General features: G+C 38.3%; 1 long non-coding RNA gene across 2 annotated transcripts in view; it reads left to right on the forward strand.

Moving 5' to 3' along the window:
- The first annotated feature begins 1,145 nt into the window (after positions 1 to 1,145).
- LOC311291076 overlaps positions 1,146 to 26,049 on the forward strand; it is a 35,612-nt gene continuing 10,708 nt past the window's right edge. The window contains exon 1 of one of the 2 annotated variants that reach the window (XR_014627507.1): positions 1,146 to 1,345. This is a non-coding gene — a long non-coding RNA (uncharacterized lncRNA). The remainder of the gene's footprint in view (positions 1,346 to 26,049) is intronic. The other variant, XR_014627508.1, reaches the window with a different exon arrangement.

The raw sequence follows: 26,049 nt of genomic DNA on the forward strand, positions 1-26,049 counted from the left end.
AGCTCCCCCCCTTTTTTTAAAATAGCCAATAGTGTTTTGTTTATATCACAGCTCGGCCAGGGCTGTTGAGCTCGGTAAAGCCGCAGTTTCCTTCTAATCTCGAACTGTTTCTCCTCCTAATCTCCTCTATATTGCTTTAAAATATAGCATTCTGTGCAGAATTTAAATGGATCCGATACGTTTTGTGGTCTGCGCTGGCTCACACATATGATCCGCTCTCTGCTCTCGTGTCTCTGGACCGGAGCTGCAGTGGTTTGCGTGACACTAACGTGAAACCAGACTTCATTTGCCCCAATGGAAAGCATATCTGAATCGTTCCCTTTTCCCTATATAGTGCAGTATGTGCCATTCACCATGTAGAAAATAGTAAATGTGTGAACAAAGTGACCGATTTAGCTGCAGCTTTAGCATCTATTTATAATGTAGCAGGTGGAGCTTCAGATTCTTGAGAGCATCTGATTGGACAGAAAATCTGATGAGAAGCTGAAGTGCAGAGTGATGTCATCAAAATCATTGATCCATATTTGCAGAGGTGACCGTAAGTTTTGAACACTTATATCTTCTAAATACAAATTGTGTCATTGTTTTCGGAGCACACTAGCTTATAGATAACAATAAGACTAACATATTCATACTAAAAGCCAAAAAAACGTCCATTTTGATTTCATGGCGACTTTAACAAAGCTGCTGTTTTGCTGCTCTTGACAGCGCTGCAGCGATAGGGAGTCACAGAGTGTCATGGGTAATCTGTTTTTTACTTGTTATGTTTGCTCTACAAAGTAAACCACTCCTGCTACTGGAGCAAAAGTCACACTGAAGAACAACAGAGAACTCTTTATGACAGAGTGAAAATAACTGAATTAGACACCGGGAGTTTCATAGAACTGTATAGTAATTTGATCAGTCTGTCTGGGGTGTGTGTTCCAGACAGCTCAAATATGATAGGACATTGCAACCATGTGAGAGAAAGTCCAATCCTTCAGACTACTCATGCTGGGTTCTAGAAAAACTACACAGGCTCTTATTCAATACCATCTGAACTGACAGATGGAAAACAGTATTTGACAGAGAAAGAGAGTAAACATGTACAAAGTCCTCTCTCTTCTTGACAAACACCCACATGCTCTAAAAAAAGCTATGTAGGCATATCAGGGAAGCTGTTGATGCTGCTTTTGGTCCACCTCTCCCCCACGTCTGCATTCTAACTAAATCTTTAAAACCTGGAGAAAGCTATATCCAAAAGCATTTCCGTTCATCTCAATGGAAATTGCTCGGCTGATCCATCGTGGCTGTTCGGTTCTGCAGCCAGGGGTTTTGATTCAATCACCTAAGCCATTAACGCCATGTGAGTAATCATTTTGTAGCCATAAAATTATAATACTGATCAACACATAGTTGATCATAAAGAACACTGATAGTCACAAACCCATTCATAGTGAGTGACTATCCTGAGCTATGACATCCATGTGTTTAAGACTTTAAGAACAAACACTGCAATTGGTAAAACCATCTACCATAATATAAGGAAACATTTGTTACATTTATTAGTCAGTTCCTGTTTGTTGCTGCTGCGTGGTTTGAGTTTGGAGCTCCGTCGAGTTGATTCGTAATCCTCTGTTTTTGTCTTAAAATCAATTTTATAACCTATCTTTCTCTGTTTCAACAGCGGGTGAACAAATCCCAATAGTATTTTACATGAAAAGCAATTGGAACGCTAGAATTCCTGAACATCCTCTACTAGCTTATAGCCGTTAGCATACCTAGCCAGCTCCCGGCTAATGCTTGTCTTGTTTACACGTCTCACTCAGAGATTATTGTTTATTTGTACTAATGGTAAATGTTTCTGCTCATTGCTTTGGATGTAGGTTGACCTCCTCGGCAGCAAACGTTTGAGGAGAATGAGCACTTGTGTTACTCTGAACAGTGCAGTGTTGATGACTAAATGTAATTTAGAGGAGTATGACAGATATTTATACAGTCAAAATACACAAAACTGTAATTGCCCCCTGTTGTAGAGGTAAAAAGTGAAATGAGAAATGTCTCCTGTTTTCTTGGGCTGTTTTTGGGTTTGAGTGTTCTGTCCTTCTTATCACCCTTCACTTCATGTCCTCTCAGCAGATGCAACTCAAACCTAATTTGTTTTTGAGCTGTAATTGGTGGCACAACACACATAGAATATTTACATCCTTTTTAGGGTCACACAGTCCCAGCTGACCCAAAATTATGTGTCACAGCACAAAAACTTTTGATATTGATTAAAGATTTGATATTGGGTTGGGTGAGCGTGATTTCACCAGGTACATGTTCCTGGATCAACATCTTTATTGATCCAGGACCAACATTCCAATCAACCAATCAGTAGTTAATGATCTGAGAGAAGTGTATACACTAAGAATACACTAACATTAGTAATTGACAGTAAAGGATAACCTGTAAAGTGTCCACAGACAACTAGATAACTGTTTCCATTCATACAGCATATACTATACCAACTGAACTTATTCTCAAAATTTGGCTGTGACTCTAAAAATGTAACAAATGGTGTTGCTACAGTTAAAGAACATTCTCTTCCATAACCAAATTGTGTGTGAGTAGAACCTTATTTAGACTTCTGATAGGCACAAAAACTGTATTCTGTTGAAAACAGCCATTTGTAAGGGAAGCCAATGATACAAAGCATCACCAGCAAGACAGGATCTGTCCCCATGAACACAAATACACAACAACAAACCACTTCAGCAGAGAGACAGCTGCAGAAGGAAATACCATTAGAGGAGTACTTACTCATTCTTCAACAGTAATCAAAGAGCAAAAAAACAGAGCCAAAGCAACAGCTCTTTAATTTGGGTAGAAGGGTTGAGATGATAGCATTGGCAGAGCGCGCTGAGCCTGACAGGAAGCTTCACACAAGCAATCTGCACGGTTGATTTCATTTGGAGCGACAGAAAAGATGAATGGAAACCCGAGATGGGTCCGAAATCTGTCATCTCAAAGAGTAATCGGTTTTGAGGAATCAGTCACCTGGCTACATCACACAAATAAACCTGTGGAACTCAAAACAGATCTTAGGGAGAGAGTAGGGAAAGCTAATACACTTTTTGGTGTTTGATTATTTCTTTTCAGTATTCAATATTAACCCTTAAATGCATACATCGGGTCTTTAGTGACCCGGAACGTCATTCACTACCTTCCTCCTCATTCAGACATTGTTAGACATCAACTTTCTTAGTATTACTCAAGCAATTCATTATAAACAAATTAACAAGAAAAAAAGAATAAAAGAATGCCTGTTTTCCCATAATTTTTTTGTAAACATTAGTATAGGGTCGCTAACGACTCGAGGTGTGTAACAGTGTAAGTATTTTTTTATGCACAACAATAAGTGAATCTTTGATGACTGAATAAGTGCCATTCACCTTTATTACATAAGGTGGCTGTGGCAGAAACAGAATGATGAATTAATGTTTCACTCATAGTTAATGCAGGCAGAAAAAGTTTTTTTACAAAAAACAAAACAAAAAAATGACAGTGTAGTTTTAAAAATATCTGTCCATTTTTAAGGGAAGGTAGAGGACTGAATTATGCATGTTCATACTTGACTGCAGTCAGTGTGCATTAATATATAACCAGTTTTACATTTATTGAGTGTTATCCCTGCATTCCTCTACAGCAAATGTGAATACTCCAGAATTCCTGTATGACACTGTGAAACCGTGACAAAGATCCATGCAGTATAATGCCAAGGAGTCTTTCTGAGCCTCTATGGATTAGACTGTCAGACACCTCTCAGCCCTACATTGCACTGGGGTGAACCCAGCATTTCCTCTAACCGTATGAACGTTTTGTAAGCCGATCAAAGGAGGAACTAGCTCCATTAGGATTAACTGTAAACACTAGACTAGATTTTTACATTGTCTAAATAAAAAGTGACTGCTAATTGCCCATGTAAAACCCTGCTGGTCAGTTATATTATCTGAATAGTAGCATTTGCTCGAGCGAAGCTCACTTCCATAATGTTAGGGTGACTGTCAGGGTGTTGCCAAGAACAAACCTCACTGGTTCTTGCTGAAGCTCAAACGTGATGCGTAACACGAGGATGAACCTCATTGGTTCTTGCTGAAGCTCAAACGTGATGCGTAACACGAGAATGAACCTCATTGGTTCTTGCTGAAGCTCAAACGTGATGCGTAACACGAGAATGAACTTCATTGGTTCTTGCTGAAGCTCAAACGTGATGCGTAACACGAGGATGAACCTCATTGGTTCTTGCTGAAGCTCAAACGTGATGCGTAACACGAGAATGAACCTCATTGGTTCTTGCTGAAGCTCAAACGTGATGCGTAACACGAGAATGAACCTCATTGGTTCTTGCTGAAGCTCAAACGTGATGCGTTACACGAGAATGAACCTCATTGGTTCTTGCTGAAGCTCAAACGTGATGCGTAACACGAGAATGAACTTCACTGGTTCTTGCTGAAGCTCAAACGTGATGCGTAACACGAGAATGAACCTCATTGGTTCTTGCAGAAGATCAAACGTGATGCGTAACACGAGAATGAACTTCATTGGTTCTTGCTGAAGCTCAAACGTGATGCGTAACACGAGGATGAACCTCATTGGTTCTTGCTGAAGATCAAACGTGATGCGTAACAGGAGAATGAACTTCATTGGTTCTTGCTGAAGCTCAAACGTGATGCGTAACACGAGAATGAACCTCATTGGTTCTTGCTGAAGCTCAAACGTGATGCGTAACACGAGAATGAACCTCATTGGTTCTTGCTGAAGCTCAAACGTGATGCGTAACACGAGAATGAACCTCATTGGTTCTTGCAGAAGATCAAACGTGATGCGTAACACGAGAATGAACTTAATTGGTTCTTGCTGAAGCTCAAACGTGATGCGTAACACGAGGATGAACCTCATTGGTTCTTGCTGAAGATCAAACGTGATGCGTAACACGAGAATGAACTTCATTGGTTCTTGCTGAAGCTCAAACGTGATGCGTAACACGAGAATGAACCTCATTGGTTCTTGCTGAAGCTCAAACGTGATGCGTAACACGAGAATGAACCTCATTGGTTCTTGCTGAAGCTCAAACGTGATGCGTAACACGAGAATGATCCTCATTGGTTCTTGCTGAAGCTCAAACATGATGCGTAACACGAGAATGAACTTCATTGGTTCTTGCTGAAGCTCAAACGTGATGCGTAACACGAGAATGAACTTCATTGGTTCTTGCTGAAGCTCAAACGTGATGCGTAACACGAGAATGATCCTCATTGGTTCTTGCTGAAGCTCAAACGTGATGCGTAACACGAGAATGAACTTCATTGGTTCTTGCAGAAGCTCAAACGTGATGCGTAACACGAGAATGATCCTCACTGGTTCTTGCTGAAGCTCAAACGTGATGCGTAACACGAGAATGAACTTCATTGGTTCTTGCAGAAGTTCAAATGCGCTGCGTAACACGAGAATGAACCTCATTGGTTCTTGCTGAAGCTCAAACGTGATGCGTAACACAAGAATGATCCTCATTGGTTCTTGCTGAAGCTCAAACGTGCTGCGTAACATGAGAATGAACCTCATTGGTTCTGGCATGTCAATCGAACATGCTTGAGCTTCCATTTACCATATAAGATGTGTGCGTTGATGAATGTTTACAAGTGAATAAAAGCCTAAATTCAATCTGTTCGTCATATAAAGTGATTGAGTCTCTTCTGAAAATTTGGACTAAACCGCTCAATTCATATGGATTAGTTTTAGATCTCTTTATGAACTTTTTGAAGCGTCAAAGTGTCAGTTGTGTAGCTGTCAATGGAGGGACAGAAATCCCTCAGATTTCATCAAAAAGATCTTCATTTGTGTTCTGAAGATGAACGAAAGTCTTACAGGTTTGGGACGACATGGGTGAACTTACTCTTTAAGCACCACTGCTATATATTAGCAAATTTATGGACACTTCCACCAGCAAGTCTACATAAGCCAATTCATTTCATAATGGGCCTAAATCCTATTCAGAGTTACAGGAAAAGGAGGGCATAGAATGGTTACTGTACTGCCCTTCAGATCAGTTTCAGTAAAGCATCCTCCGCTGAGCTCATACGCATTCATTGGTGTGCTATTCTTGTGTGAAAAGTGGGGGGTTGGGAGTGGGCAGAGGTTAAGGAGTGTACTTGAAGACTATTAAGTCTTGGCATATAAAAGGTAGCGCTGTCGGTAATGCACTAAGGCGAGGAGAGCAGTATGTAGATTAGATTACACAGCAGCTGCAGTGATGCTCTGGTTTATGTTCTCATCAGGGAGAGGTGACTTATCCAAACACCCTACTGTGCCGTCTCAAATCGAGGGTCAGGGGAATTCTGAGTTAATGTGCATCTTTAGTGAATGAATGTTGACAGCACACTCCCGTTATCACAATGAGCATATATAGCTTGTTAAGTGTTTTGGCAGGCATACAAAAGCTGCCTTGATCTGGACAAGGTCATTTCAGGTCAGTACGCTAAGCACACACAGTCATTTCCACACACATACACACTGAGTGTTTGATCAATGTGCTTGGACAAATGTTTTAAAAGAAAGCACAGAGAATAAGAACGGAAATTAAACATTAATAACATAAGAACAAAAACTTCATAACATATATTGTATATATATATTTTTTTTTTTGCAGATTACCAAGTTAATATCCACAATTTCCTTAAATCTCATTGGCTTAAGCTTAAGCAACAAAAAATAAAAGTAATGCAACCATTTACAAACATACAAACATCTTTTTGGATATATTTTTAAATACATTTTAAAAAATCTATTGCTAATACAGATTATAAGATATTTATAAATAAATTAACAGGTTTTCAATAAGTTTTAGTTTCTTCATTTATTTTCAATCTAAATACATTCATATTTGAAATAATATATATTTTAAAAAGATACATATTGCATTTATCAAAAATATATTTTAAGACTGAACATTTTTTGATTCCAAGTTAGGCTTTAAGCTGCGCTGTTTAAAGCATATATTTGAAATACCTTCTCTTTTTTTTTGGCCAAATGGAACCTGACTTTGACAGGACAGATGCTTGTCAAGCATGATAAGACTTTTGTGCGAGCTCTTTTCAGTGAACTCTCTATAAGTCTCTGTTCCCTGTTTCTCTCTATGTCTATCTTCATTCTCTTAGTGTCTCTCTGGAGTTTTCCGCCGTGTCTTTCATCCTACACAAAAAGCAATTTGCTCCAAAAACCTGAGTGCCACCCTCTCTTCTGTCCCCCCTCTGACCCCCAGCAGACAGAGCAATCAGACATCCAGCCCTCGTATCCTGACCTCACTGGTGCCCATTATGGGCATGCACACTCCCACAAATGAGCACTGTCTCACTGTCATTCACAGTAGAAACACTGTAATATTCTGGTAAATGAATGTCATAGCCATCTAAGTGTCTTCTGCACATTTGGAGTCTCAAACCCTTTAACATTTTAGCTTAATACTTTTGAACTGAATGGCCCAAAATTCTTCCTTGGGACATGTTGAGGTAAGTGACATCTGTTTAAGTTCCGACACAGCAATACAATTATAGTGCTGTGTTTTTGCAATTCAAGTTCTTTGAGATGAAGCTTGGTAATTATCATGGCTTCAGGGTATCTATGAGCAGTTTGGGGAGAATAACCACCTCTTAGATCACAAAAACTTCTTTGTAAGCAATTTACTCTTTACTCGGCTGTCTTTAGACTCTTTGGGTCATATGCAATGTAATGACAACTTTTCAAGACCAGTTATATAACCTTTCAATCATTTTAAATTTTGTGGGTGTGGGGGGCGGGGGGGTGTCCTCATTCTACAGCTGTAATTTTTGAGCAATCAATCTTGACTGTGTAATCTGACACAAATTTGTCTCCTTCACACAATCCCAATAAAAAGTTATTAAAAGCATTTTGATAAACATAAAGAATGAACAAATTTGGCACCAAAGCTGAGAAACATGAAGTGGCTGTATCTTGACTAAACTCTAGTATACTGAATTTAAACTTGGTAAACTTCATCACTACCTAGCCCTGATTGTCCCTGATCGGGTGCATTTCCCAAAAGCATTGTTAGTGTTTCCCGAAACCAAAGTTTCAACGAACATTCACAAACTTGTGTGGTTATGACTACTGCTTTTGACCTGTGGTTAGAAGTTTCTCATTAGTATGACATGTGGACTTATTAAATTATGCTCTTGAGTAAAATAAGCAGGCTAAGATGCAGTATAATCTATATCTTTCAATCCATTTGCCCTAGTGCTCAGGGGAACCCATGCGTATGACTTAAGAGGGAATCCGCAATTGAATCAAACATCGGTAAATAAAGCAAAACAACAGAGAACAAAAATAGCAAAGCATTCCTCAGATACCATGTTTGTTATTTAGAGCAATAATCTACCATTTGATCTTGAACCAATTAATAAGAAGATATTACTCCATCACCTGCATGACATCATTAACCTACATCTATGTGGTTTGAACGAAGGATGTGCAATAAAGTTACTACAGTTTCGTGAAACTTTCGTGACTAGCTAGTAAATTTATCCAACAATGCATTGTACTTTGGTAGATAAGTAGCGAGTTAAGTCATTGTAAACTAGGATTAAAGGGAAAGAAGAAAGTAATATACACCTAGGATGGCTCGAGGGTGAGTAAACTATGGGATCATTTTCATTTTTGGGTGAACTAACACTTTAAATCAGCGTAAGACCTTCGAACTAACTGCCGTTGATGCAATGATCAAGAATTTGTGGCCTGCTTGTGTGCATTTATATGTTTCATTAGATCTTGTTTTATACTGATCTTTTATATTGATCTCACTCCACTGGCTCCCAGTTGTGGCCAGAATAAAACATAATGTTTTGACGCTGGCTTTCAGGACTACCACTGGAACTGCACCTCCCTACCTCACTTCACTCCTACAAGAGTCCATGCAGTCACTGAACAAACGGCGCCTTGTTGCATGAAAGTATTATTGGAGCAAAACAACTGAGCACCTGTGAGAGTGAGAATAGCCACACGTGTATCATTAAATCTGAAGTCCCCCGTAGAGGCAAGGATGGTCATTGTTCAGAGATCAGAGAATTTCGGCCAATCAAATGACTTTATTTGTTCGCCAGGGGTGTGTCCCACCCGCACCCTGAAACATTCTGTTACAGCTTGTAGAAACTGTGAAAAAAATGACACAAACATTAGGGCTATGCTAAACGTTCAGAATAACAGAGATAAAACATTGCGTTTAATTAAACTGACCGTAAGATAAAGTAATGCTAGCACTACAAATGACAAACACAGTCGGACAGCTTTTTATTAGACTTATAAAACTCTATAAACTGTTAAAACAAAACTTCACAACTAGTGGAGCCTAAAAACATATTTAAACATATGTGTAACAACACACACACCTAACCATGACAGGTCAACTCTGGTAACCTAACAAGGCATTCAACTGAATTACTCATAAAATAAACTAAAACTAATTAGCAAATAAAAACCGCACAGATATCACAGGTTTTTATGTAGCCTAGATAATTAACATATAGCAAAAAGAAAATAAATAATACTAAAAAACATTAAACATACTTACATAAAACGAATGATGTATCACTTGGCCTAGCCTGCTATGGAGGAAGAGAATGTTACTGATCAACAGCTGTGAAACAACTTCATTTGTTGACTCCTTTCTTTTTATGGGGCAATTGGCAAAGCGGGACCGGCGCTGTATTTTTGGGATAATAATTGTTTTTTTTTAAAGTGCCTAATAGCTTATGTTTGTTGTACTGTAAGTCGCTTTGGATAAAAGAATGCAAACATGTAAATGTTGTACATTGGGATGCCTAACTTGGCCCCAGTTTAGAAGTTTACTTCATTTAGTCCCTGCTGGTAGATGCCGTAACTACAGCTCATTGCAAACGACATCTTTCTTTATTGACAGGCTGTCATTCTTGTGGCGATTCACATTCATTCAATGTGGCATCAGAGTGATTAGTCACATTTACGGGTCAGAATTGAGTGCCCATAAGAAAATCAAATCAGATGCGTCCTGCCGCCAGCCAAGCAATTGCCATTCAGATGAATGTGAATGCTAATCTCCAGGTATTCCAAAAATCCTCGTTCTTGGCTGTGTATTTAATCCTCTGCAACAACGCTTTCTCTGCTGCTGCTTATTTGTCTTTGTCACAAGAAAATACATGCCCCAACTGTTCCCTTCCATAATATTTAGAGATTTAAAAATGAGAAATTTACTCGAGCGAGCCCGAAATCTCCAGCACTCTCTCATCCGACAGCTGCCGCGTTCGTCTCCCACCTTTCCTGCCAGCTTCTCTGTTTTTCTGTTATAAAAATGTCTCCCCGGAGATGCCGGCCCGGACACGATTCATTTAGTTAACAAATCGGAGTGATTACAAGCCCAGATTGGTGCTGAGGCAGGTTCTCTGTCATCAGTGCCTGCTCAGAGTGCAGCGTGTGCAGTATGAAGGTCTCACCTGAGCTTTATGTAGCTCTGCCCTTTCTCTCTCTCCACCCATTTCCTCCACTAACGCTCAGCCACCACTCTCCTTTCAGCTGACAACACATAACGCTTTAATTAGCGAACCCATTGAGAAATATAACTTTCACTTTTTGGTCTCCAGCTGGGAATTTGAGTTATTTCCCATAATTGGAAAAATAAGTTGAAGTAAAGGATCTGAGGTTTTTTATGTATCTTAAGCACATTCTCATCATCAAAAGGTGGGTTATAAAGACCCTAAACCCCAGATTTAGACCCCCTAATCCACATATATGGATTGGGAATAGGGAGTGTTTGTGTGGAGAGAGCAGTTGGTGACTTTAATAGGTCCCTACCCTCTTCAGACTGATGGAACACTAGAGGAGAAAGCCTTACGTAACATATTTATGCAAAGGAACACAAGCACTCATCAGGAGTGCCTATTAACCACTAATGAGACATTACGGATCTATTTGCTTGTCAGCAACTTTGGAGCCATTAGAGACAATATAGACATGTGTCCAGACCTGAGGGCAAGGAATGGCACAAAACAAATCTATTCCCATGGTCCTGACTCAATCTAATGAGATTTGGCACGCTGGTTGGGAAGGGTCTGAAGTTCTTTAAAGCCAAATTTGGGCAGCTCACATTTCATGTTCATGGTTCAATGACAAACATAAAGCTTTTTGTACCATTGTGTTTCCCCAAAAAGACTCAACCAGAAGTGAAGCCAGAACATGTTCCTGACTCAATCTTTTGGTCCTGATTGAAAATGTACTGCCAAATGAGAGCAGGCCATGTTCGATTTTTACACGTTTGGACAATAATCACAGAAGAAACATCAATAGGGATCTTTTTATCCTTTCAACTCACCACAGAACTGCACTCACAGAATTGTGGGACAGCCTATCATAGGCAGCGACATCTATGGTGTCCTAAAAACGGATGGAGGTACTTCATATCCCTTCAATAGGATATGATCCATAGACAAATTACTAAGCACGAGACATGAGGCCATTCCTTGACACAATGTTGTTTAAAGCCGAATCATTTGACCCAATTCCTTCAAATTATCTTCATTTTGACAGTTTAGAAACCCAACAAGACAATTTGTTTGGTGAGGCAGAAAATGATTCTGCTGGTCAGCCGAAGGTCAGTGACTCAGCACAGCTGATACTGTGGAAACTACTCAGCACCAGACAACCTAATCACCAATCATTACCGGCTGAACACAATCTATTACTAATTAGAAACTCTAATCTAGCACTCTGCCAACTGTTTGCGTGGGTGCTAGAATGCCAGTAATTTTCTCTATTTTAGCAGAGGGATATAACATTATTAAAGTATATCAGACAGTATTAGGCAATTAGTATGAGTCTCTCGCTATAAATACAAGCACTCAGAAACATTTCAGTGTCGTGCTGAAATGAGCAATCTACATGTGTGCCAAAGACAGTGACTTCCTTTAGTACGTTAAACCGATGAAGGATCGACTTAAACAAGTTTAATGAACTAAAACATGAATGGCCTCGTTAGTAATTACAGCACTAAGAATGTTTTAGACTTTAATTTAAATGTACATTATTGTATACCCCTGTTCATGCAAACACTCATGCCACTTCAACAAGCAAGCTGTCTTGGCATGCATTCAGTTTACCAGATAACAGGGGTACATTTTTGTGACTCTGATTGGAGTCACTGTTTCTCAGTATGGATTCTCCAAATTATATTTCTGAATTTCTCTTAAAGCTGTAAGCAAAACAAAGCAAATAATAAGATGCAGCTTATTTTGGCCAAGAACCGCCGACTACAACAGGAACAGATGGTGTGATCGACATAGGAAGCAACAACCGTCTCAGTGAACACTTATAAAACCATTGTGATCAGAATATCTGTCTATCCAGAAGCAATATTATTTCCTTTTTCTTTTCTCAGAAAAGACAAGACAGTAGAAAAATACACATTTCTGTTGGTGAAAAGTGTGCCGCACGCATCCTGAAAAGTGAAGCCAAAACATTTCGATCACCCCCTGGTGGATGGCTGCAGTATAGGTCATAAACCCCTGAAGACAAACGCACACTCACTCTGTAGATTGTCACATGGAACGAAACGATAATCAGAAAGCGAGCTGGAGGAAACGAAAGCATGACATGATTTTATCCAAACCTTTTTCTTTTTTTCCCCGCAAATTTCAGTCCAAACACTATTATCACCAAAATAACATAAATTGGTTTAAATGCTACATGTGAATTTGAAAACATTTTAAAATGTACAGTATAAATGGGCATGCACAATGAAATGTCCAATATCAATATTTAATTCTTGCAGAAAATAAATTGCAGTAAAACATCTGCTGATTACCAATAGATATATGGTGAATTCCTAAAAATTTTCAGTTGCACGAACCTTTTTATCCCTACTTATATTAACCCAGTAACTTCAAAACCTTTTTATTTCCGAGCAGACTGGCAAAAATCTGTGCACCTCAAGAAAGATGCATAAGACTTGGACAGTCTGATTAGAGCTTGTAATTCCTACAAATGAATGCAAGTTTTTTTCGTGCAATATGCACGTGGGCGGGCCCGTGTGTGGGGTTAAAGCTGTATTAAACCATCTAGATGAATGCTCCTGCAACACTTCTTCATACACGACAGTGAATCAAGCTCATTCTTGATCATATACTGTAACAGCTCATAAAATAGTCTTGCTAATACGTGCTTAAATTAAGTATAGCGTGTGGTGTAATGGTCAATGAATCTAATGCAAATTTCGATGCCACTTCATACCTTACATGAAACAAGTGTGAATTACTTCCCTTTCACTAAGAATGCAGAAAGAAAACAGCTTGTGCCTGCAGTGAAAGCTGGGAGCGGTGCCTCGGGCAGAGCAGCATTAGGAAGCATCAGATGATCTCAATGCAAATACAGACACTAACTAATAAACACATCAGAAATTCATGACGAGATGACACTAAAAGAGAGGAAGGAAACAGGGAGAGAATAAGAGCGAGCTTAATGCAGTCAGTGGCCATGAAGGAGGCAGGCAGGCTTTTTTTTTTTTTTTTCAGTAATGGCCTTTAATTGGAAGTGGAGTCATGCATTACAGACAGCCAAAGACTGGAAAATAAAAATATACGTCATTCGCCATTCATTACACGGCACTGGACCGACAAGTGTTTTGAAACAAAATTAGACATGTTAACGTCAACATTTGAGACCGAAAGAGCAAAGCTCAGATGGCCCTGACAGATCTTCAGGACTGAATACAACAGACATCAATGTTCAACATCTCTGAAGAAATCCTTTGAGAATCTCTCAATAATTATGAATAATTATGTTCAGATGTCCATAAGGCACTGCAAACTCAAGCAGCTTCAACTAAATAAAGAATGGAAATGCAATTAGCAAATTGTCTGTAGGTGAGACCCATTTTTGATGTGGCCATGCTTCATGAATAACTGCATTGTGTGCTACTCGACGTGCTGCTCACACCATTTGTCCCAAGAGATGAGATTATTCTTTTTTAATAGCAACCTTTAATAACATCGCAATACATATCGAGTCATTGCAGCAGAATCCTTTGCTCAATTAAGCAGGTTTTCCTCTCATTTTCACTGAATATAATCTTATTTTGCCAGTGTGTTGCATTGTGGAACTGTAATTACAGGCTGTTTTTTTTTCAGGGCATTTGCTGTGGGATGGACAGTTGTTGTGAGTTAGTCCATTTTGCAGCAGCTCATTAGGCTTGTGTTTCTCTTGATGGAGGCTGAGTTTCATTATCTCTGTTATAGTGCAGAGATCAGCTTGTGCTTATCAAAGCTTGACAGATGACGAAATGGAAGTCCTTGTCATTGCTTTCACCAACAGGCCTAATTGAATGTGTCTCTCAGATGCTCAAAAGCCTGTAAATGTCTGGTAAACGAAATCAATAGTATGAATGCAAGCTGATAGATCTGCGCTAACCGGTGGCACGTGGATCTTTTGCTCTATTTTCTATAATGTTGCTAAGCAACGTTACCAAAAAACCAAAGCGCAGTAAAACATATATACTAAAGCATAAAGAGGAAAATATGCATCTCTGATCTTCATTTGCTGATATATTACAGTAACAGATACGGTGATGCTTCTGGAAGTTAATGTGTTAAAATTTTTTATTAACAGCTATATTTCCTCATACTGACAAACACAACCAGATGAGACAACAGCTATGTCATTAATTAAAAGGTGTTGGGCAAATCTCATGAAGTCTGTCAAAATCTTTCCGGATCATATTTTACATCAAAATCGAAAGCAAAAAATATACATATAATAAAGCTATTATTTTGCGTTGTAGACAATCACTGTAAACATTTCTTAACCCCCCCCCCCCCCCCCCCCCCAAAAAAAATATATTATTTAAAGTCCATTTAAATGCATGAGAACAAACCTCATGGTGAGTTTATGAATATATACATTCCTATAGTTTATGTTTATATATAAATAAAAGCTTAAACTTAAACATGTTCATTATCTAAAGTGATTGTGTTAACCCTTTAACTACATAACAACATACTTTCCAGAACCCTGCACTGCAAACACCCTGAAAAATGACAAATAAAATAATAAATTATAATAAAATAAAATACAGTTATATTTCTTTTCTTTAGATTTTTTGGGGTTAAATATAACCCAGACATGTTCCTTACAGGTCTTTGTGAGCTTAACTCTATTTTTAGGTCTAAATGTCAGCTTACAAGTGTTCTCCTTTCTCTCGTACACATACACTCTCTGCCCTGCTATTCTCTGCTATCACTCAACTGGTGATGGGACGAGGAACACGCTGGTAAACAACCCTATGCTGATATTTTAGAAAGGCTCTCCTTCTCTATTTTAAAGTGTTCTACGGTCACTGACTGCACTAACACGACTGTCTCGAGAGACCTCACAGTATGGAACAGAAATGTTTCTAGGACAGGCTGATCTGATGAGTTTAGGCTCTCCCCACCTCTCTCTCTGTAAGTAGTCTGAGAATGGAAGGGCTAGGTTTGAGGGTTTTGAGGACACGGTTTTCTCTATAAATGCATTAGAGTAGTGCTGAGACATGAACAGGCTGAATGGAGACCAGCCGAAGTGAAATGGCGACCGTCTGCAGTCCCTATCTCTTCCAAATGTTGCACAATGTTTGTTACCCAAGTGGAACATGTTCCTGTTCCAACCAGAGTTACTCAGTCCATTTTTAAATAAAGGCCCTGTGGCAGCCGAGCAACTGTCTGTGAGATGAATGGGAGTGCAAATGGATAACCTACTAAAAAAAAAAATAGATAAAAATAAATAAAAGAATGCTAATGGAATTTGGAACTAATCCTAAAAGGAGCATATAAGAATCCCTTGAGACTTTACAAAGATTCAAATGTATATCTTCAAACTGGATTAATGTCCCAATTTTCACTTCCTCACTCTTAGCGGATTTTGATTTTATACCATTTGGATTGGTTTCAAATTATGACAGAAATTCCATTAGCATTCCTTTTTCACCCAATTAAATTTCTTTAAGTCATTACATTAAATCATAAAGTAATAAAGTAGTGGTGGCATTGCTGTGATATAATGCCATATATACACATAAATATATCTAACTATATACGGTATACAGCCCACGCCATTCTGCAGTATAACTTTGGTAAAAATGTGTAAGAAAGCCTTGAATGTGAATGCAGAGAGAACACATGAATAAATGTAGTGACACGTTCATTTTCTCCATTCACCCTCAGGCTATGGACCTCCTTCTGCAATCATTTCTTCCACATTAAATACTCTCTTCCCCATATAGTCGTGAAATGCAGGGACTCACACTTACCTGTCAGAACTAATTAAGAGATCTGCTTTTTGTAGTTCATGATCACGTTAACTCAGTACAAGTCAAACAGACCTTGGAGACTTGAAAGAGGACAAAACAAGCAAATTGAGGTTAATATTTAATTTGTTCTCCATTTAAAAGTCCTCACAGTGACACATTTACTCTTCTTCCAACGTGCAATGTTAGCTTCACTATTAACCTGCTTGTCCTAGCTTGATGCTTGGATAAATCAGAAAACTAGAATTTTTTTTTTTTTTTTTAATCCATGATATTACAACCCTATGAAAAAGAGGTGTGTGAGTGCAGTGTAGCTGTGGTAAGGATATCCATTTGCCTAAATTAAGCAATGTCATGTATTTTGAGAAGAGGAGAGGGCCAAGCACCGAACCCTGAGGTATTTCAGTGGCTAGCTGATGTGACTTATACATCTTTACCCTACAACATACCCTTAAGAATTTATCTGTGATCTAGGACTCAAACTAGATGTTGGTCTCCACTGAATCGAAAACAACTCACTGTTTTTGCCTTGAACGAGAGCAGAGTAGTCTGTAATTTTCAACTTGTATTTCATGTTGGGTCTTTTAAGCACTTCAAAAATGCTACCTTATCAGGCACTATCTGGAGATAACAAAGCATACTGACTAATCTTAATTTGAAGATTTGTATTGTTTTCCATTAAAAATATCTAAACCTATATAAAGTTTTGACGCTTTCCAGACGCTTCTCTTCACGAGACACAAATACCTTTTGTGTAATGAACTCATAAAGCGCACTATCTTGAAAAACAAACACCAAGTATAAGTAAATACAGTGTTGGGGACTTTTACTTATAAAAGTAAAATATTATATGCATTAGCATTACCATATTGAAGAAGAAAGTTCAATACTCTAAGGCCCTGTCCCAAATGGCACACTTCATGTGCACCTGCGGTCTTGTGGACTTACAATGGCTGCTGCGTGCACAAGACCGTAGGGTGTCCCATTTGTCATTTTAGGTTTCAAAAGTGTCCTCACGAATGCCCGCTTTGCGGCCAATATGCGCCCTTGATGGACACTTTTGCTGAGCCCGCACTGAAGTGAGCTCTGCAGCAGACTTCTACCCAAACAAAGCTTCTTTTTGTGAATGACAGTAAAGGTTTGTCTAATTATCCGCAGCAGACTTATACCCATACAGTCAAAGCGGCATTACATCACAAAAGTGCAGACTCGTCGGAAGACCGCAGGTGTTTAGCATGCCATTAGGGAAAGGGCCACACTTAAGCAATAAAAACAAAACGAAAAAAATGAAACACAAATGTGATTGGATCATCAAATGTAAGCAGGAAAGACATTGGTTAATAAAGTGAGATTAAATACATAAAGTATATTTGTGTAATTTAACATTTAATTATTGCATGGAATATAGGTTGCATTTCACAGTTTTATTAATTCTGAGGAATACTGAATCTGTTTTTGTGCAAGTCAGACGAGTAAATGCCTGCTCACATTTAGTCTAGAACTACAATAAACATCATGTTTACACAGCGCACTCAACGTGTCTGAACCTTACTCACGATTTCTCTCAACATGGGGACAGGAGAGCGGTCAGTCAATAAATGGGAAAACAACGTAACTTGCGCTACTTATTTGAAAAAAGTCATTTAGATATTTTGTAAATTTAAAAGTAATGCGTTACTTTACAAGTTACTTGAAAAAAGTAATCTAATTACGTAACCCGCGTTACTTGTAATGCCTTACCCCCAACACTGATTAAGTATTGAGCATGTTAAAGTGTTTCAAGCAGCATATGTGTATGTGTCACTTTGCTTAGCCCAGTTATCATTTGATTGTGGAAACAGAGGTGAATGAAGTGCATATATTTAGTCGGTTATGTATTTGCACTTGCAAGTTTCCAATTAACAAAAGTAAGAGATGTAGGTGCGTCTGCCATCGCGGGCTGTGGGGTTTGACTGAATGAGTCAAAAATCATCAAGTTTCATTCAGTTTTAGTCTTTCTAGAGACATGGTCATGAAGGAAATCTGGGGATAAAATGTCTTTTTTTCCCCAATGTCACCTCAGTATTTGTTTATGAACACCTGCCCCGCCTCCACCTTACCTTTCTAGGCCACTACAAAGAGCAGCAGGGGCACTCCATCAGAGAGTAATCATGCAAAGTCTCCTGACTCCACAGAAGTAGGGATCTACAGTGCAGCTGTCAGCAGTGGGAAAGTGAAAGAGAGAGAGAATGAGACATGTACAAAATGAGAGACTATGGCATATACTGTATGCATCATTTCTGCTTCTCTCTGAGATAAGCACTTTTACCGCACGTCTGTTACCCTCACAGTGAATGGTCTATCTATTTTTGTTAGCCCTTTCCATCTTCCTTCTCAGACCATGGTCAATTTTTCATGAAGATGCATTTAAAAGGAACTCTGTTAACAGCCGCACATGAATGCGCTGTATTCTTTTTCCAGAAAGACAAGCTGCATTAGAGGATTCCTTAAAAAAAAGGGACCGATATACTGTGTTAATGTAAAGAAATTCTCCTTATTGATTTTTTACATGTGTTTTCCCCGTATTTTGAATTGCTCATTGCATTGTTTTGTGTTTTAGAGTTAAAGGAAGTCTCTGTGAATTTAACAGAAAATGTTACCGAGTACTTTTCAGTTTTTCTGCAGATTTTTTTGTTTTTTTTGGCGTAGCTGTTGAAGATGCCCTTGAATGGCTTTTTCTCAAAAGTCTTCTTTTAAAACTTTCACAATCTTTCAAAGGAGGATAAGGTCAGTTTGAGCAAAAATATTATTTCTGTCAGGACCACTACCGTCAAATACGATTGACAATTAGCATCAAGTTTGGATTGGCAGTATGGTTCTGTTCTGGGCGAGAACCCCCCTTGGGGTAAACAGAACAGAACCAACATGAAAGTTTGCAAATATATTTAATTCAAGATTTTAAAGTACAACATAATTCGAGAATTTATTCTGATTCAAGGGGATACAGAATGCCAAATCCTGACTGGGCGAGAGGAGGAGCGGGGGATGGAGGAGCTGGGGATGGAGGAGCTGGGGATGGAGGAGCTGGGGATGGAGGAGCGGGGGATGGAGGAGGGTAATTTGCTCCTGAGAAACGTGATATCTGCTGATAATACTGAAGGAGCTTATATATGTATACGGTGATAGGCGTCGTATTCCTATAGGTAGATGTGGATCAGCTGAGGGTCAGCTGATGCGAGCTTGACTAACGTGACCTGCCAGATCTAACGCTGCGCTTGATTTAGTTTGCCATGACTTTCTCTGTTTTAAAATGGACTAAATACCTTGCTAAAAAGACTATAGCTGCCAAACAGTTGAATATGTTAAGGCATTAGGTATCATTTCTATTGCTCTTTGTTAATTCATGTTCGTTCAAAATAAATTAACTAATGCTAATTCGTGCAATTTAGCTAGATAAGAAGCCTGGAAAGACAAAATCAACAGCATCCAAAACATAACGTGCTTTATATGCTGTTAAAGTCCGCCTGTGGTGAAAATCCAGCTTTTAATGTTGTTTATATGTCTATGTGGTGTTTTTAATATGCTTTAAGACAAACCATGTGCAAATTCATAAGTCGACACCATTGCTGAGTATTTTCTCCTTAAAACTGCAGTGAACCAAAGACAGACTCAAAAATGTGTTTTGAAATCGCTGGTGTTTCTGACGTCACCTTGTAACCAATCACGTCAATGTGTGATCGTCAATGAGTGGATCTCTGAGCTGCTGTGAGTGAGTGGAGGCGGGGCTCATTTGCATATTCATAGAACCGAGTATGCTAAATGAGGCAAGGGTATAGGGTTACATGATTCAAGCTGTTTTAAGGCAGGTCAATTTTTTTTTTTTTTAAGGAAAAAAACGTTTAAATATGTAATTTTGGTGATCAAAGATGTATTTTAAGGGATACAATTATTGACTACAGGGGGACTTTAAGTCTTTTCAGCAGATGGCCACATATTTAAGTGGACACACACACCACATCTATTTCACATACGAATGTGATGCCTTCAGCTTTCTTCCTCTCACACATAAACACCTCTGCATTGTTGGTCAAGGGCAGCTCCTAGTGATTAGTAGTCCAGCTGCATTGCTGTTCAAGGACTAAGACAGGAAGAGCCCTGGTTATTTTAGGATGACACGCTTGGTAAATTGCATCAATGAGACGGAGGTACTTACATTTCAAACGTGGCGTAAATAACACCAAACCCCAGAAAATATCTCAATAAACTTCTGTATTAATACCCAGTAACCTTGTGAGGTCCATAATGCAAAAATCGGAGCCAAATCAGGTATTAGTTTTTCATGAGAAAGACAAAAGAAGCTGAAAGAATATGAGAACGGAGGACAGAAGAGAGAGAAAAAGGGCAGAACAAGGGCAGAAAAACGCCTGATTCAATAACCGAAACATCCTTCTCCATTTATTCATTTACTTGCTCATTCTAGTGTTAGAGTGTTTCGCTGCAGCAATGCACATCCTCTGCAGTGTTATACTAATGATAAATACACCGGTTGAGACAGGAAAGTGTGGGGAGTGTCTATTTAGGCAGTCTCAATGAGTGCAATATTGATCTGTCAGACTATACTCCTAAAGTCAGCTGATGTTCTTCTTACTGGAATCTTAAACATTCTGTCCTTACAAAAAGAACTGTGGCGGTACCATAGGACAGTGATGGTATCAGATGGTGATACTTTGAAATGTGCATGTATTGAATATGTTCCATAATTATGCGTACAGAACATCAATTTAGTCCCTCTAACGGGAATGAAGGTGCATGTAACTTAGTGTTAGAAATTTTCTAAAGAATATTTTTTTAAATAGACATCCTTCACCCTGCCTGTTTAATTTGATTAAAAATAGAGTGCACCCTTCCCCTGGAGGAGGGCACTAAAAGGGCATCAGAATTTGTATTCACAAACGTGCATGGCATTGAAATATTGGGTAAACACACACATACACACACACGCACTTCTTACTAACAGGAATACATTGAGGAAAGTCAAAAGGTAAGTCTGGACACTGGAGCTTTTTTGCAAAGTCATATATACAGAGTTATGTTTTAGATGCATTCTTGTGATTTTAGTTAAAATGAGACACCCTGGAACATAATTAGGTAGGCTATATTAGATGTCCATCCATTTCTCCTTGTCTAGAGGATGACATTGCATATTTCCACTCGGCACGAACCAATCGCATCACTGACGTCAGACTTAAGCCTGTTTTATACTTCTGCATCGAACTGCCGCCGTAGCTACGTCGTAGGCTGTGTGTAGCGCGCGTACCCTTCGGCGTACCCTGACGTGCACCTCTCCAAAAATGTAACAACGCGTCAATTCTACGCGGACACAAGCGCTGTGATTGGTCTGCCAGAACCCCTCCCTCGGGGTAACATGCTCCCCAGGTGCGCGTCAACGCGGACAACGACATAGAAGTATAAATTAAAACCAACACGTTGCCTACGGCGTATAGGCTCCGGCGTATGTCCGACGCAGAAGTATAATGAGGCCTTTAGCATGACATAGGTGTTAAATTCAACCCGATCTCATGAAATGCATCACTATAGTAGGCTACGCATTGTGTTTGTCGTGCAATTTACACGCGAAAATTCGTTTTTACGTTCATATGATACTCACTGTAAACCCCTTGGGTAGGATTAGTGGTGTGGGGTAATGTCGAAATAATTCAAAAGCAAACCGATTAAAAAATAAATATTTGAGAGTGGAAATGAATGTCTTTTTTATTTTTAAATAAGTGTATAATCTTTGAAGGATGAACAAAATAATGTTTTGGTCATCACATTAAAAATAACATTTAAATATATGATCATATTTGAGTTTTGAAGTGCTAGAAAATATAGCCTACTTGAAATCATTTTATTCCTGCCAAACTTCCATGGTGACAGTTAGTGTTTCGCCCAGGCTACTACTACATCAAATCCATCGTGAATGTTTCTGATTTGTGGACGTAATCATGGCACAATGTTTCTCCTGGTTTCCACGGCATGCGCTGTTTGATCTTATAGAGATCTAGGGGTAATAACGGAGACATTTGAATGCTTTTCACTAGATCTCGCAGCGAGCGATGTTATTATTTCTGTGGCGAATTCACATGCTTTCTTTACTGTAGCCTATATCTTTGTGTAGTAACAGCGTCGCTTGATCAAGACCGGCTCGCGCTGCACTGACATTATCGGTTTGGACCAAACTGTCAGTGAAGCAGAAGCACAAATGATTATCGCATGCATGATTGAGTTTGCCATTTGATGTTGGGCAGCGTTGTTGTGTTATCTAAATTTTGGTCGGCAGGACCGAACCGAAAGCCAATAACTGTTCAATACGAATATATAATTATAATTTAATTCTGTGATCAAAGCTGAATTTTCAGCATCATTACTTCAGTGTCACATGATCCTTGAGAAATCATTCTAATATGATATATGAATAATGGTCAAAAAGCATTCATTGTTATTATCAATGTTGAAAACAGCTATTTAAATAAAAAATAAATGTTTTTAAAAAAAAGATCGTCAAGTTACGATGGGAGTATACCCGCCCAGATCAGCCGATCCATCTAGCGATCAATGGGGTGGCGACAGCCTGCTCGCCCTCAACGACAATTATTAAATGAGTGCGGCGCCTATTTATAGGGCAGACACGACCTGTGTTTCTCTTCGACGGTGACTGGAAATTCAAGCTGTGGTTTTTCACGTTGGATATACTCGCGGGATCAAATATAGAAGTGTTAAACACGACAGGAACACAAATTATACGTTTATTCGTTAAAACAGTCGGTATTTCCCACAATGCTTCTGCTTTGCAGCTGCTATTGGCGTACGTCATGATTACTAAGCGCTGCTATTGGCGTACGTAATGTTTACGTCACGATTATTAAGAACTGTATGTAAGGCGAACGGAACGGAACAGTTAAATTAACAATAAATTAACATTGTGAGTTACATTTTATAAACAATATTGTCAATATTGTTTGTTTTCCCTCTATTTTGCTGACGAGAATTTCAAAATAAAGCCATACCAGAGTCTCAATGCAACAGACAGCAATTGAACCGAATGCACCTATGCAGTGCAAGGATGGATTTTCATTTAATGATTTAATTTGACTGGTAACAGTGGTATTGTGTAATTATTCTAATAGAATTTAGTCTTTTCTCTTTGTTTTGCATGCGTCATCATAATCATTATTGTTATTATTATTATTTTATTTTATTTTTGGCTCTTGTCACAGTGTATTCTTAACCTGAATTAGCACTGTTCATAGAGGTATGGTATAGGCAACACCAATAGGTATTTATATCATGTAACACAAAATAAACGTTTTTTTTCTTTTCTTCATGATGCAGGGCATAATCTTAGTTTCGTTTTTATTTTGTTACCATTAGATCTGTGGACATCACTGGGTTTTAATTTGAGGTATAAAAACCTGACGATACCACATATTGAAACATAAATTCATATAACATAAATTGTCTGTCATTTTCTTAATTTCTAAGTCAATAAAGTGTATGTTAAATGAATAAATATAGTGTAAATGTAGTACTGAAACAAACTATACTATTCAAAAGTATGGGGTCAGTAGTTTTTCAAAACAAATTAATACTTTTATTCAATTATATAGGCCTATTAGTAACGGTTCACAAAATTCACGGTTCGGTTCAATACGATACAGCAAAAAGAAAGAAATGCCAGATAAATTCCCTTGATTTTTTTTTTTTTTTTTTTATTAAAGTAAAGCCATACCAGAGTCTCAATGCAACAGACAGCGATTGAACCGAACCGTGAATTTTGTGAACCGTTACATGCCTAATCCTATATAATTATAAATTCAATTGTTATAATATTTTACAATTTTACTGTTTGTTGTTGTATTTTTCAAAACTTGAAACTTGTGTGTGTGTCAGTTGGATTTTTAAATGTCTCTATGCTAAGTCTCTATATTAAGTCTCTTATGCTCACCCAGCCTGCATTTATTTGATTAAAATATAGTATAAACAACAGTATTGTGATATATTATTACAATTTTAAATAAACAGTTTCTATTTGGACATATATTAAAAGTATATATATATATATAGGCTATATATTTTGTCCTGATTTCTGATTTCTAATTTAAACGATCTCATAGCTTTATTTATGCAATTGTAAATACAGTGAAAATATATTAATGCTAGATCTGATGCCACTTCTACGTGGGTATTACACGCCATAAAGTGCGTGTATCAATTTGCAAAATGCAACTGTGTATCAATTTTCGTGTATAAATTGCACGATAAATACAATGCAAATATGCAAAAGGGAAAATGAGAGATATGGCAGATAGGAATATTATCATTGAATCATGACTTAAATGGCAAACATATGTGAATTTAACAATTGATATCCAATATCGACTACCAGACAAAATAAAAATATCTTTAACCAATATGATAGCGATATATTTAGCACTTGCCTATTCATTTTATGCTGCTTGTTTGTCCTTTGTGCAGCTTGACAGCACCTGGTAACTATATTTTCATTGTACATAAAAGAGCAGCCCATAAAAAAATAAACTGGCTCATATTACCCCACTATCCCCTGTTATATACTGCATCCATTAAACTAACAGTGTTATTTTAGTATTTCAAATTCAAATGTGCACTAATTATTTAAATACCCCTTTTAATAGTTGCAATTTACACTGCGGCCTACATGAAAAGCCATCAATATCATATAAAACAGACAAAACAAATGATGCAAATGATAATTGCACATGATAATAATGTGTCCCACAATCCTGACAGTGATAATGGGTTGAAATGACAGAGGTATTGTGCAGTTGTGTTTGTGTGTGTGTTTACAGCAATTTATTGGACACAGAAGACAGAGTGATGGACAGACAGAGAGAAAGAGAGACAAGGCTTTAGCAAACATGTGGATAAAAGAAACAAACAGGCTGTGTGTGTCATTTTAATTGCTTGTTAATTGCATGTGATTGTTTGTATAGGCTGCTATAGTATAGCATCACAACATACAAAGAGGTAGGTGGCGAAATAAAAAGTGCACAATGTGCATTGAACAACACAAACAAATGGAAATCCATTATTTGTGATGAATCTCATAATGTCAATTCCAACTGCGTCTACAACTCCCACATGTGCCTCTGCTAAAGCTACATACCCGAATGACTTCATAGTGCACCTATAGGGCATTAACACGCCATTTGTATTTTTTGACAGGCAACTTCTGTTTGCACTTAGAATATATGTTGGAAAAGAACAAACAGCCGTAATCGGTCCAGCTCTGATATATTTATTTGTTTCTGTGGACTTGCACTGTTGAACTATGGCTGTAATTTAATGTGGTGTTTAAAAACGGAGCAAAATCCTATCATCCCATCTGCAGATGCTGTTTCTGTCGGCAGCTCTGAAATAATGATTTGATTGCGGGCATCCTCTTGCCTCACATGCCCCGATCCACCGAGTGCTAAGCCTGGATGAAGCTTAGGGCGAACTAGATGGACAATCCCTGAATGCACATACAGTATATATGCACATTTTCGGTCAGTGCGTATTTGCGTGTGGGTGAACATTACGATATGTTCCACTAGGTCAATGATTTCATTTTAATTACATAGGCTAAAAATATAGTGCATAGCTATGGTCAAGGATCAGTGATTAAGGTTTCCCATCATGCCTTGCACATATAG

The sequence above is a fragment of the Rutilus rutilus genome (assembly GCF_951802725.1).
Source record: "Rutilus rutilus genome assembly, chromosome: 5".
NCBI lineage: Eukaryota > Metazoa > Chordata > Actinopteri > Cypriniformes > Leuciscidae > Rutilus > Rutilus rutilus.